Here is a 14,641-nt window from a genome sequence, read left to right on the forward strand (position 1 = left end):
GTGTTTCTCTACCCTAAGCACTCTATTTACAACATCATGCTATTTAATCCCTGATCAACCCCAGGAGGTTGAGCAACTTCCCAAGGTCACTGAGCTACCAAGCGTGGGGTCAACAGGAGTCCAGGCACTCACCAACATGAAGCCCCCCCAACGACCACCGCCGGTCGCCAAGTCCACCATCGGGGAGACTTTTCCAACCCCAGCACCCCACTCAGACAACTCCACTTTGGTCTCCGCAGCCCTGCCACTCCCATTTCGGTTTTGTCTGTAGGAAAACACCAAGTTCACTCACAATCACACACATGCAAACAAAGGCGCATGTACTCACCCATGCATGTGTGTCAACAGACATGCACTTATGGACACACACACACAAGCACTCAGCTCCCTATGTACAAGTAGGCATGTTCACAGACACATGCCCATTTGTGATCAAATGCCACACAAGTCATTCAAAAGCCAAGTAAAGATTGCAACTGACAGACCATGTAAACAAACAGAAAAAGCCCTTGAACACACCAGTTAAAAGCTCCCTACTGTTGTCTATCCCACAGAAGCTTGTAAAAAGGCCGAATGATCTCTGACACAAATACAGCTCTCCTCTTTCTACAGAAGGATTCCAATAAAGATAAGAGCCTTCTCATTATTCTAATGTGGATCCAAAACAATTCCATTCCCGAACCGGCACAATGGAATAAAACATCTTTAGTTAATGCTGTAGCTCCCCACCCCATGACTCCAAGCTCACTCAACAGTCGTGCAACAAATTTTCTTGAGCAGCTACTATATGCTTTTGTGCACATTCTCTTTTTTCATTCTCATAAAACTCCCAGGTAGGTTTCATTATTCCTATTTTTGGAGATAATAGGCCCGTAGACATTCTTGATGTTAACTTGATCCAGCCCAATGGGTAGTAGGAGAATCTGTGTGTGTCTGACACCAAAGTCCGTTCTCCTTGTGCAATGCCAAGCATAAGCAGGAGGTGTTAGTGAAGAACACGACTCCTAAGAATTGTCAACAGTTAAAGGAATGACTATCACAAGGTAAGCGGAGCCAATGAGTGCCATCGAGGGGTTGGCAGGGGGGTGAAGGAGCCTTAGGAGGCCTACAGTGTGGATAGAAGAGCTGGGTGGAGACGAGAAGAGTAAGACAGCAGGCAATTCAGGAAGGAGGAATGAAGGAGAGAACAACAAGAAAGTTAAGTGAATACGATCCAGTTGGAAACCAGAGCAGGATGGATGTGGCAAGAGTGGAATGAAGTGGACACTGGAGATCAGAGCCTTGAACAGCTGACCAGAGTCTCAACGCTTATTCACTCAACATTTTTATGGCTCAACCATGTCTATGACTATGACTATGTCATGCCTGGCTCTGTTCCAGAAAATGGGGACACAGCAGTGAACAAAACAGAAGAGAACCAAGACCTCTACCCTTGTGGAACACACTTTTTCGGAGGTGGGGGATTAAAAACTAAACTATATTGAATGCAGTGGTGAATAGCATGGGGAAGAAAAGAGATCAGAGCAAAGGGACAGGTGATACTGCACAAAGGAGGAAGTGCGAGAGTGACCCCACAGATCTCTGGGGGAAGGAAGTGAGGGTGCTGTGGGTATCCAGAAAAACTAGCACAAAAGCCCCAAGGCAGAGGTGTGTCTCCGAACTCCAGGAACAGCCAAGGGGCTCATGTGGCTGAAGCCAAGTGAATGACAGTGAGAAACACAGGACCCAAAGTACCAATTTACCCTCCCCGCCGCCATGAACCACGGGCACCTCAAAATGTGGGACAAGAGAGAAATGAGTATGCTGGTATAGAAAGGCTGGGCTTACTGTGGTTATTTGATTCATCTGTGAAACCATTCCATGAGATGAATAGCAGGAAAAAGAGTGTAGTGATAGGATATTCAACTAATATTTGACATTAGCATGACATTAGCATGAAGACCCAGCATGAAGATCACCATCTGAAACTAATATTTCATAATACATACATATGCTACCTTCATGAGGTCCCGGGCAAGGACAGGACCCTCAAGCCAGACTTCCTTGTCCAACCGAAGGAGACATTCCAGAATGCCTCTGGCTGTGAAGGCACAGACCTAGGGGATGTTCCCACCTCCACTGATTCGCAAGAAGTACTCACTATGCCCAAAGCCAGTCAGTTTCCCAGGACTCCCACCTGTCCATTTCAGGCCAATGACCTGCATGAAATGAAAACAGACCAGAAATTCTGGCACCTCCCTCCACCTGAGCTCATCCTGGACCATCAGCTCCCCTCTGCAGCAGACCAGTGAATCCAATCCTGGACTTGCCCTTAATAAGAGCTCAAGAATTCTGGAAAAGGCCCAGTAGTAGCCCTGAGGCTCCCATAGCTCAGATGAGGTTAGCACGTGGAGCTAGAGAATTCCAGCTCTGAAATGATGCTGGTGATTATGATAAAGCAAACAACAGCAGTTAACAATTCTACCATATACCACTCATTGTGGGAAGCAGTTTGAATGGTTTTCTCTCATTTGAGCCTCCTAAAATTCCTAAAGGTGGATGGTCTTAATACCCAATTTTGCAGATGAAGAAACTAAAGCACAGACAATAAGTAACCTGAATGAAGGACGGGGCAGATACATCACTGCACCTGAGCCTTGCAGAGGGAGCTGTACAATAGGGCCCTTCTGCAACAGACAAGAGGGGAACCCTGCCACCCTCTGCAGCTAGGAAACATCTGTCCTTGGAGACCATGCCCAACATCCAAGTAGACCAGGTAGGAATGATGCCACACTGACACCCCAGCCTCAGCATCTATAACACTCACGTGGTCCTGGAGCCACAAGAGGACACAGGGAGCCTGTGGTGGGGGCGGGGGGGCAGCCACCATCTACCACCTAGACAACTGTTCCCGCCTCCTCCCACCCTGCCTACCTTCCATCCATTCTCCACATAGCAGCCAGGAAGATCCTCCTCCAGATTCCTGTCCAATCCCATCACTACCCACTGAACGCCTCCCCAGCTTCCGTTTGCACTTTCTACACTGTCCTATAGAGTACACACATGCCACGTGTGGCTTTTTAAATTGAAATCCAACAGTATTAAGTAGAATTAATTCAGTGCCTCAACTGCACTAGCCATATTTCAAGTGCTAAACAGCCCCCTATGGTTGGTGGCTACCCTACTGGACAGTGCAGATGTAGAATACTGCCATTGCCAAAGAAAGTTCTATCAGGCAGAACTAAGATGATGAAATCCCAACTCCCCACCGTGCCCTACAAGGCCCCATGGAGTTTGGCCCCTTGTCATGCGTCCAGCCTCCTGCCACTGAATACTTGTCACGCTCCAGCTTCCTGCCCTTTCTTCAGGTCCTCAAACATACCAAGTTCTTGCCCACCTTGGAGTCCACCCTCCTCCTCCTCCTGTTACCTCAGACTAACTCCTCCAGATCCCTCAGGAGTCACTTCAAACTTCCCCTCAAGGTGTCTTCCTGACTCTCCCTAAACCTAAATGTACATACACCCAGGAATCCCAGTAGTTCATCTCCTCTCTCATGGTTCCCTGTCCTTCCTTTCACGGCCCGTTAAGTTTGTAATGTCTCAAGCCGGCAGTCATCTGAAAGCCTGACTAGTGCTGGGACTCTTCTTCCCAGCTCACTCATGTGGCTGTTGTCTGCAGGTCACAGGGGCCTCTTCATAAGCCTGCTCATGACATGGCAGCTGGCTTTCCTCAAAACAAGGAACACCAAGATGCAAGCTACAGTATCTTCTACCGTCATCTTGGAATGGACATATCATTACTTCTGCAGAATTCCATTGGGGATCACACACACGAAGTCTGGTTCAGGGGCAGAGGGGGCTTCATGGGGTGGTGAAGACCAGGAGGCTGGGGGCCTCGGGAGCCATCTTAGAGACTGGTTGCCACAGGCTGCCTATTTGTCACTGTGTCCTCAGACTGCTGGGCACAGATTAAGTCCTCCGTAAATATTGTTGAAACAAAGTATGATTGAATGTCCTTTTCTTACCTCATCTATGAAACCAAGGAGTCAGGCCTGAAAATACCCAATGCTCCTTTCTATCCACAATATCCTTTGGTCCATTTTGATGACACAGTCTCTATACTTCTCTTGCTCTTCAGCTGGTGACATGAAAATGAAGGGGAGGGTGGATCTGTGGTCCATGGGGCTGCTCTCTCTTAGGACAGGCTCTTGGGTGGGAGAGATATTCAAGGCTTCCCTCCCTCTGACTTTGGTAGGGCTTTTTGATTTTGTTTTGTTTTGTTTTTTTGGTCTTTTACACCTCTGACTTTGGTTTAATCCAGGGTTCCCAACCCCCACATGCTTCAAATGGCTCTGCCTTACATCACACAGGAACTGACAGGTTCATGATGGTCCATGAAATTATACTTCCCATGCACCAGGGAAGCACACACTCATGAAGGACCAGCAGAGCCACTGACTTTTTATTAGTTGCTTCTCCCAGGCAATAAACAGGGAGACACAGTGGCAGCAGAAAAATAGAAGCCACTGGTCAGAACCTGTGACTGGGTCAATCACTGGAGCAGAGATGAGCACCAAGTCTTGACACAGGTTCAAAGGGTCAACTGGCTGGATCAGCTAGGAATCAGGGCAACCATCTGACAAAGTAACCTTGTACCTTGTGACCTGGGATTACCAACATCGGTGAGCATGATGATGGTGGAACAGTAACAGCTACCACGTAGTAAGCACCTAGTGTGTCTCTAATCCTTGCAACATCTACTAGTAGGTCTACATCTGTTGCATGTCCTAAGGTTTCAGGGCAACATCACACAGTACCTGGCACACAGTAGGTACCCACCATTGTGTAAATGAATTAAGGGAGTTTCACAGATGGATAGTATTACACCCAATTTATAGAATAGAAAACTTAGGTCTACGTATTTGCTCAAAGACATGGGAGTTGTATTGAGTAAAGCCAGGTTTAAACCTTCACCTTCTTCAAATCCAAGACCCTTTTCATGTTACACCAAACCCTTCAGTGTTTCACACAAGGGTGCAAACACACTTAGTAGAATTCTTTCAATTTCCATGCAATAGTGTGAGTCTTCATGAAAACACAGAGACCAGGAAACATCATGGGTACTGAAAGGTGAGACAACTTGCCATTTTTGTGGTTTGGGAGGAGCCAGGGCTCCTCCTGAGAGTACTCAAGGTCCGAGTCGGTGGTATCCTTCCAAGTCAGAGCAGGTGAGCTGGGAGGCAGCTTTCCCAGGGAGGCTGACAGAGACCACCAGCTGGAATGGGAGGAGGGGTATGCCTACCCTAGAAAGCAAGAACTGGTTTCTTATTACACAAATCTCCACTGGCTCCCATAAGTCAACTCAAATTCTCCCCACTTTATTTTTCATTCACAAAACTGGGTGCCTCTTCCCCAACCAGCCCCTCCTCGCTCCCTGAATTTCTCAACTGCAGAAGCCTAGAAGATTTCTGTATTTTGTGATTTTGCTCACTCTTCATTTATCTCCCTTAAGTATCTTTTCAACTGGAAAAATTGGTGATTAAAAAGTGAAATTGTGAGATGTCAACTTGACACCACCGAGAATTTGAAAGTTAATGAGAGAAGGACAGAAAAACTTGAAATCACAATAGGTCACACTGCAGTCTTGTCCCTCGGGCTGCCCACAACAACAGGAGCCCTCCAGGAGCTGTGGAAGCAGCACAAGTCACAGTATGAAGGGGCGGGGTGGGGGGGTCACACTTAGTGCTTGGGTATTATAGATTGGTTATTACTGATTATTAGAGAAATGAAAAATGTGTCCAAGTATTCTTATACTAGGCACAAAATATCACCTTGTGAAGTCAACACTTCTTTCAAAGAGATCTTAAGAACATGCACTTTAAAAAACATTTTAAAGGTTAAAAAAAAAATGCACTACTGTGAATAACTGAGAACAGGGCTGGCAAAGTATGACCTGCTGCTTGTTTTTGTAAGTAACGTTGTACCGGAAAAAAATCATGGAAATGTATTTACTAGCTGGCCCTTTATAGAAATGTTTGCCAAGCCCTGATTGAGATAGTTCACTGAGGTTTCCTTCAGTATATTTATAACATTGATATCTATGAAGTTATTTATAAGTTACTGATAGAAAAATCGTCTGGTACATGGGATTTTGGTTTTGTTTCAGGAGAGCAAAGTGATTGAACTTTTTTAATGTGTGAACTTATACATAAATGAGCCCAAATCAATAATGGACAACACTGTAAAGAAGCCACAATGTTACTCAAGGCCACAGGAAACCCAATGCCCTAGAAACTTCTGCAGCATTCACAGACCCCACCTCCTGTCAAAATATGTTCAACAGGATGGTCAAAATGATACATCTTAGAAAAATAAAGCAAAGTGGTAATCTGAATTTTTCACCACACACACAGTAAAATGAAAAAATGACTTTGCAAACACAAGTGCTGGGACAGTTTTAGAACTCTGGGTCGAAATCTTGTTTTCATTCATAGGATAAAATAAAAACCCAAAGATCAAAATCTAAATAAGGAGAACTAATGCGTTATCCACTTTAATGAGAAGGGAAGTTTGTAAAATCAGATTATTTAGCAAACATCGTTTCATAATGTGAAACAATTTCATAACTGCGAAACAACTGTGTAGAATGGGCAGTATTGATTAGAAGGGGTTTCTGTTACACAGAAGGGAAAGGAATAAAGATTATCTAGGAGAAACAAAGGGTATTGCATTAGTAAATTCAGGGGTAGAAGAAGCACTTTCCAGGTCAGTTAGATCTTGTAAAAAAAGAAACAAAAAAAAAAAAACCCACCCTGAGACAAAGCAGGCAGCACCTGAAAATGGTTTGCATTCTTTAAAATGAGGAAGGCTGAAAACAGAGTAGGAATTTGACCAAGCAGAGTTAAAGGTTCTTAGTTATTTTTCTACTGTAGAAATCCACCCTCAGTCAGTGGGAAGAGAGGCTTCTTTCCCATGCTAATGAAATAATCATAGAGGTCAGGCAGTCCCATCTAGCTCAAGGGTCTACAAACTTTTCCTCTAAAGCACTAAATAGTGCATTTTCAGCTCTCAGGCCAGAGAACATCTAATACAGCTACTTCTCTCTGCTGTTGAAGTGCAAAAGCAGCCAGACAATATATAAATGAATGCCATGGCTGTGTTCCAGTAAAACTTATTTAAAAAAATGTTATCCAAAATAATGGATGATTCCACCCTACGAGGTACTTAAACAGGCAAATTCATAGAAACAGCAAGTAGAATGGCAGTCCCCGAGGCTAGAGGGAGGGAAAATGGGGAATCAGTGTTTCTTTGGGGATGATGAAAATGTTCCAGAAATGGATAGGGTGATGGCTGCATAGCATTACAAATGTACTTGGGGGGCCTGGGTGGCTCAGTAGGTTGAGTGTCTGATTCTTAATTTCAGCTCAGGTCATGATCTCACAAGGTCATGGGATCGAGCCCCATGTTGGGCTCCATGCTTAACAGGGAGTCGGCTTGAAATTCTGTCTCCCGGGTTGCTGGAGTGGGGGGTGGGGTGGGAGGGATGGGGTGACTGGGTGATAGACACTGGGGAGGGTATGTGCTCTGGTAAGCACTGTGAATTGTGCAAGACTGTTGAATCTCAGATCTGTACCTCTGAAACAAATAATGCAATATATGTTAAGAAAAAAAAAAGAAGATAGCAGGAGGGGAAGAATGAAGGGGGGAAATGAGAAGGGGAGACGAACCATGAGAGATGATGGACTCTGAAAAACAAACTGAGGGTTCTAGAGGGGAGGGGGGTGGGAGGATGGGTTAGCCTGGTGATGGGTATTGAGGAGGGCATGTTCTGCATGGAGCACTGGGTGTTATGCACAAACAATGAATCATGGAACACTACATCTAAAACTAATGATGTAATGTATGGGGATTAACATAACAATAAAAAATTTTAAAAAATTCTCTCTCCCTCTCCCTCTGCTCCTCACCCCGAATGCTCTCTCTAAAATAAATATTTTTTAATGTACTTAATGACACTGAACTGTGTATTTAAAAATGGTTAAAATGGTAAATTTTAGGCTATATATGTATTTTAACCACAATAAAAAATTTTTCAATACATTTACATACACACACAAAGATATGATTCCTTGTTGGAAATGGCTATGTCTTACCATTGGGACTCCCAGTGGTATCTTCCACTTAATGAAAAGTCCCACACAATAGCTTTACAACCAAGTTCAAATAGCTTCATCCTATAAAAATTCTTAGGCTAACTTCTTAGGCTAACTCTTCCAAGTATGGCCAACAAACTTCTAATCCTAGCAATTTTTTTCTCTTGTTGGGATGAGAGCAGCAACAGAAGTTATTCTGCCTTGGTTTCCCTAATACTCTAATTTACTTTAATATATGTGGTACAATTTCTCGATATTATTTTGAATATCATTAATATTTAAGAGGTAAATGAAAGTCAGCGATAAAGGAAAAAAAAAAAAAAAAAAGACTCTCATTTGGTCCCCAGATCACAGTTTTGCCAGCCCCCTGTTCTAGTTAACCTTGGGAGAGAACTCTAGGGTAGCTTGTCAAGTGGCACATCAAGAATGAGGTCAAAAGGGAAAGGATTTGAGGTCTGGATAAAAGGATTACATTGAACCAGGACATGAAGAATCAGCCCATGTTAATTCTAGACAAGCTGCTGTAGGTCATAAATGGGGTAGATGCATATCCACGTTGCCTTACCTGTTTCCTCTTGGAAAGATGGGGGAGAGGGGGAAAACTCAGTCTTTGGTGCTCTGTGTAAACGGATCTGGGGTCAGGAATGTAGATGTCCTGCATACCCTTCTCTTCCTACCCCTCCAGAAGAGAAGAAAAGGAAGTTAACACCTTTGTCAGGCCATCAAGGCTAAACTCTTAGTGTTATAATGACAAATGTCAAGAGGACTGAACCAAAAAAAGTAGGTTGGCAGATTGGGTGGTTAGAGCTTATTAGAGAGAACTGTTCTAGTTACTAGTTGCTGTGTAAAAAAAAAAAAAAAAAAAATCACTCCAAAATTAGTGGTTTAAAACAACAATCATTATTCATCTCTCATGGTCTCTATGGATCAGGAATCTGACAACAACCTGGTTAGACATTTCACTTGGGTGAGTTTTAGCTGGTTTCTGTATGGATAAAATTGAAGTTATTAGTGATAAAGCAAATATTCTTCTCTTCCTTTGCTCACACATTCCTTTGACTGGCATTTCCCACAAATGGTAAACAAGACCACGTGATATGAGTAACCTGATCTCTCATCACCAAAACCCACCAAAAAGGTTGGCTTAAAATATTGCATTGTGGCACCAGCCTGGCATCATTCAGAACCTGCCTGCTTGGTGACTGCCTTGATCCCACGTGTAAGGCAGTGAAGTAACCAATTTATGTGAGACCTACTGAGATACTGTGGCAGAAATACGAGAGAAACTGCTTGGACAGAGAACCCAACACAGCTCTCTTGCTCAACGTCATCTTTCAAGCGACAGTCTCAAAGCAACACATTCTCACCCATTAAATATTGGGAACTGTAGAAAACCTTTCGATTATAACTTTAAATTCCTGTGGCAGAGGTAATGCTATGTATTTATCAAATCCTGTTGAAATGATCTCTTCCCGAGCATGCAGGACCACTTTAGTCCAGTCCTCTCGGAGTTCCAACAGGACTGTGTGACTGGGTTCTGGTCAACTGCATGGGCTGTACACCTCTTCCAAGCTTCACCGCAGCACCCCCCATGGAACATTCCACACTTGCTCTCCCCCCGCCCTTTCCAGAGGCCACATGGGAGTGTCATAAAAAAAAACAGAGAGTAACGACTTCGGAGGATCCACAGAACCCACACTGAAATGTGATTTGAATCAGAAATCACCTTTGTGTGTATTAAGCCACTGAGATTTTCTTCTTTCTTACCCCAAAGCTAAGAGCCAAATTAAGAAACCCAAAACTGGGGTGTACAGGAATTTGGGGCAATACACTTTTTTTTTCACATAAACCATCTCACACCTTGACAGACTACTAGATGCCAGGCACACTCCCCTCTCAAGCAAGCCCCTGAGATTTTGGAGTTTGTTACTGCCGTATAACAGACACTAGCCTGACTAACCTAACATTATGTTAAAACATGAATATATTAATTAGCAGAATTTAAAATTCACATGAATTTTTTAAGTTAAAACATGAAACTTTAAAGCAATGTCCTGCTTGAGGCAACCTACCCTGGCTATGCCCCAGACCCCCCAGGAGCACACACATTCGCTCTCTGCTGTTAGTAGAACGTCAGTGGAAATATCTGGAAAGTATCCTAAGGCATTTGGCATAGACAGTCTCTGGAGTTAGATGAAACCCAGCTCTGTTACTTCCTAACTTAACCACTAACTCGCTCCCATTCATTCCCTGAGCCTCAGATTATGTGACATGGGAACAACTGGTATTGGGTAAGTTGGTTACCATTTGGGCCAGCTGGCCTAGAGGAACAGAATTTCTCATGGAGAAGTAATAGGCCTTTATTTAGGGCAACACCTGAATGTGCTTATAAAAGATGAGGCCTACCCAGACATGGCCAAGAGAAATTCAATTTTTTTTTAAGTAGTAAAATTGTTCATTAGGATAAACAACAGGAATTGTGGAGTGCCCAGCAATCTCTTGAAATTGTCCTTAAAGGACAAATGGACAGAAAGGGCCAAGAAAGTTCCGACAGTAATGCATTAAGAGACCAGAGCCTATAAAGGGTACTAGCCAATGGGAATCCCCCCATTGTATTAGTTATCAGTTGCTGCCTAACAAATCTTAGCAGCTCCAGGTAACAAACATTCATTATCTCACATTTTCTGTTCATCATAAAGTCAGGAGCAGCTTAGCTGGGTGGTTACAGTGTAGGGTTCTTTGTGAGGGTGCAATCAAGATTAAGGAGTAAATGGTTACAAGTAGAAATGAAGCCACTGATTCCATTTTAAGTCAGAGCTTATAGTGAACATTTTAGAGAAAGGGGGAGGGAATCAGAGCTGGGAGATCCAGAGACCCCAGTTCTAGCCTCATCTCTAACCTTAAAACTTGTATGAACCAGGGTGCCTGGGTGGCTCAGTTGGTTAAGCGTCCAGCTCTTGATTTCTGCTCAGATGGTGATCTTGGGGTTGTGAGATCCAGCCCCACATCGTGCTCGGCCCTGGGCGTGGAGCCTGCTCTTGGGATTCGCTCTCTCCCTTTCCCTCTGCGCCCCCCCCCCACTTAAAAAAAAATAAAACTTGTGTGAACCTGCGTGGCTCACCCAGTTTGGGTGTCCACTAGAGGACTCAGATCATTCTTACAACTCTCTCAAGCTCTGGAACCCTGGGGTCCTGGGGCCCAAATGCCCATCCCAAGGCACTGAGCCAAAGAGATAAGAACAGAAAAGCACCCTGTACAGAGGGCAGCCAACAGGCTTCGCTGAGACTCCCCAGGAGGATTGTGACTGTGATCTTCCCACACACCAGGAAACACCATCATGCTATCCAATCTACCGCATTTCCATACAGGGCAGAAATCCCATTCCTCAAAGGGAGAGTCTCTGATTTGAGGGTTTTTTGTGGTAAATCTATTTCTGTCATGACCCCAATCCAACTCAACTCATCGCCACCCACTTAAGGCAGCTCAAGCCCTCTTGCTTCCCATGGGGGAGTTCAGCAAGGGCAACGACGTGTTAGGTGAACAGCTCCCCAGCAGGAAGTATGCCTCAAGGATACCAGGGAGGGAAGGAGGGAGGAGGAAGTCAGCACATACGTGAGCAACTTCTGTACGTACAACTCCTTGCACGTGCCATTTTTAAACCCTTACAGCAACCCTATGAAGGAGGTGGTATTAGCACCATGTGTGACAGGTGAGAATGGTGAGGCTCAGGCCGAGCAGCTACCTTGGCCAATTCACGCAGTGATGAGAGGCAGGATTTGAATGAAGTACCAAAAGCCTCAAAACCTGGCTGGGGTAACAAAAAGGAAGGAAGGAACAGGGAAGCCGTATCCATGAGTGTTTCATTCAATACCAGGACAAGAACCTGGCTCTCGGTGGTGGGATGTGACGGCATGCCAGGCTAGATATACTTGGTGCACATGAGCTCCTCCCACTATTAAAGAGATTTAACGACTCTAATTAATCCTCAGAACGTGTGTGTGAGGGAGGCTATTAGAAAAAGATCTCATCTGTCTTCAGTGTGGAAGGAGAGAAGTGGGGGTGGGGGGCAGAACGGTCATTACAACCAATCTGCATAGTTACTTGAGAACCAGAAGAGTACACTGTTAAGCATGTGGACTCTGGAGCCGGAGTCTGAATCCCAGCTCTGACACTTACCCACGTGACCTGGAGCAAGACTCTTAACAGCCTATGTGCCCTAATGTCACCATTCGTAAGATGGGGATTAAAACAGCACCCATTACTAAAGTTTGTTAGAAGGGTTAAGTGAAAACATTTAAAGACCTTACATGACTAAATAGCATACAGTAGCAACTCAATACATGTTTACTATTATGATTGTTAGTGGTGAGAGGATACATTCTAGAGCCAGCTTGCCAGCATTCAAGTCCCTTTCATTCCACAAGTTTGTGACCACAACTTACATAACCTTTCTGTCAAAGGAGGGAGAACATTCCATCTTGGAGGAGTTCAGGCAGATTGCATTTTCCAAAGATGGCAGCAACAGCATCTCCCACCCACATGGTCTTCTATACTGACTTTGCCACGACCCCATCCGCATGTGAACGCTAAGTCCCCTCCCCTTGAATCTGGAAGGTCTGTGAACCCTTCCATAGTAAGATGTACTAAAAGTGATGCTGTGTGACTTCTAAGAACAGATTAGCAAAAACCATGCAGCTTCTTCTTGGATCCCTGAGGATGCCCACTCTTGGAACCCAGGCTCCATGCCATCAGGAAGCCCAAGCAATTCACGAAGAGGCCATACATGGAAAGAAACTGAGACCCCCAACCCCCAGCCAGGCTTGGTAGTCAGGTAAGTGAGTCATTCTCCAGCCCCCAGGCTGTACAGCCAATACTGCATGGAACAGAGACGGGTTCTTCCACTGAGTCCTGCAAAACATGCATATGCATGAGGAAAATAAAGGATTTTGACTGTTTTGAGCCACTGAGATTTGAGGTGGCTTGTTATGCAGCTCTAGTAACCAGAAGAGGAACTCTGGGGAGATTACTGTGTGACAATATAAGTACTTAGCTTAGTCCTGAGGATGTATTAAATGCTCTTTAGGTATATGATCATTGTCAGTATTGTTCAGTAACTCCCCCAGAATCACTCAGCTAATATGGATCATGACCAGGAACTCAATCCCAAGACCTCAGTCTCACTTCATCTTAGGCTGATGAACAGGAAGGTAAGCTATTCCAATGCCCAGGGATTCAAGCACTGCTTCTTCTCCCACTGTTCCCAGCTGAAAGGCTGAAATAATACAATGATGAGAACACAGGCAATGTCTCTTTGGGGCCTCCACACTGGAGTTTGGGCTGAAAAAAGAGAACCAGGAGACAGTGGGTAAGGGAACAGTGACTAGCCTTCTTTCTTTTCCTTTAAGCCAACTACGAAGAGTTTGAGATACTTGTTCCTTGAGGGAAAGGCTCGCCCTCTATGGAAAAGTAAAATATGCAAACATTGACCAGAGGATAGATGAGAATGCATAATTCACAACTAGCTGTCTCCCTGGACCCAAGCAGGAAGGAGTAGGTTGAACTTCAGGTCAGAAAAAAAATTCTAGCTGTTGCATCCCAGCACCTAAGTATTCAATTACAGAAAAGTTTTTGCCCCTGGGGAGACCACTGGAACCTGCATCAGCATCAAAACCTTTCTTAATATGATTGTGCAGTAAGCAGAGATATGCAGCACCCTGGCAATTGATATGCAAATTAAATAAACAAAATGACATAATAAATAATTAAATCAGTCTAACATGATGAATGAATTAATCATATCAGAGTGATGAGAAGAAGCCAGCACTGTCACCCAGAAGATCATTGATTTGAGGAAAATGAAACATTCGTAACAAGGCCATTTCAGCAAAGGATGGTGCCTCCTCAAACTTTTATTGATTAGCTGTACTGGCCTCTGAACAGAGTAGGTGCTCAATAAATGTTAGTGGAATCAAATGGACTTTTGCCACCAAGATATCCCTCTGCAGTATATAGAATTATTCGTTCAATAAGCCATTGCACAGACATCTTCTCATTTCAATCTTAGTTAGGAATAAAATAGCTATGTAAGGTAGGCAAGGTCAGTATTACCATCCCCCATTTGACAAGTGAGGAAAATAAAGCTAAGGGGCCAAGTGGCTTGCCCCCAGTAATACAGCTGGGATGAGAAGAGCCCAGACCTATCTTGGGACTCCTGACATCTGGTGTATTCCCCACCCTCCAAACTCCACTTATGGGAACATTTGTGTCTCCGTGAGTATGAGTGTGTGGAGACAGGAATGCTATGGCCCCCCACCATTTCCCCAACCACTTCCCATAATAAATCAATTGTAGATGTATTTCAAATTTATATGGACCTCCCTCCATTTTCACCTTTTGTTTAGTTACAAACATAGCATCTCTTTACAGGCTCTTTTAAGAAACAGGTAAGCCAGAGAAACATAAAAGTACCGCACGGCCATTAAAATTAATGATGAAGAATAATATTGTGCC

The sequence above is a fragment of the Mirounga leonina genome, unplaced genomic scaffold, assembly GCF_011800145.1.
Source record: "Mirounga leonina isolate KUSES-001 unplaced genomic scaffold, KU_Mleo_1.0 Mir_150, whole genome shotgun sequence".
Taxonomy (NCBI): domain Eukaryota; kingdom Metazoa; phylum Chordata; class Mammalia; order Carnivora; family Phocidae; genus Mirounga; species Mirounga leonina.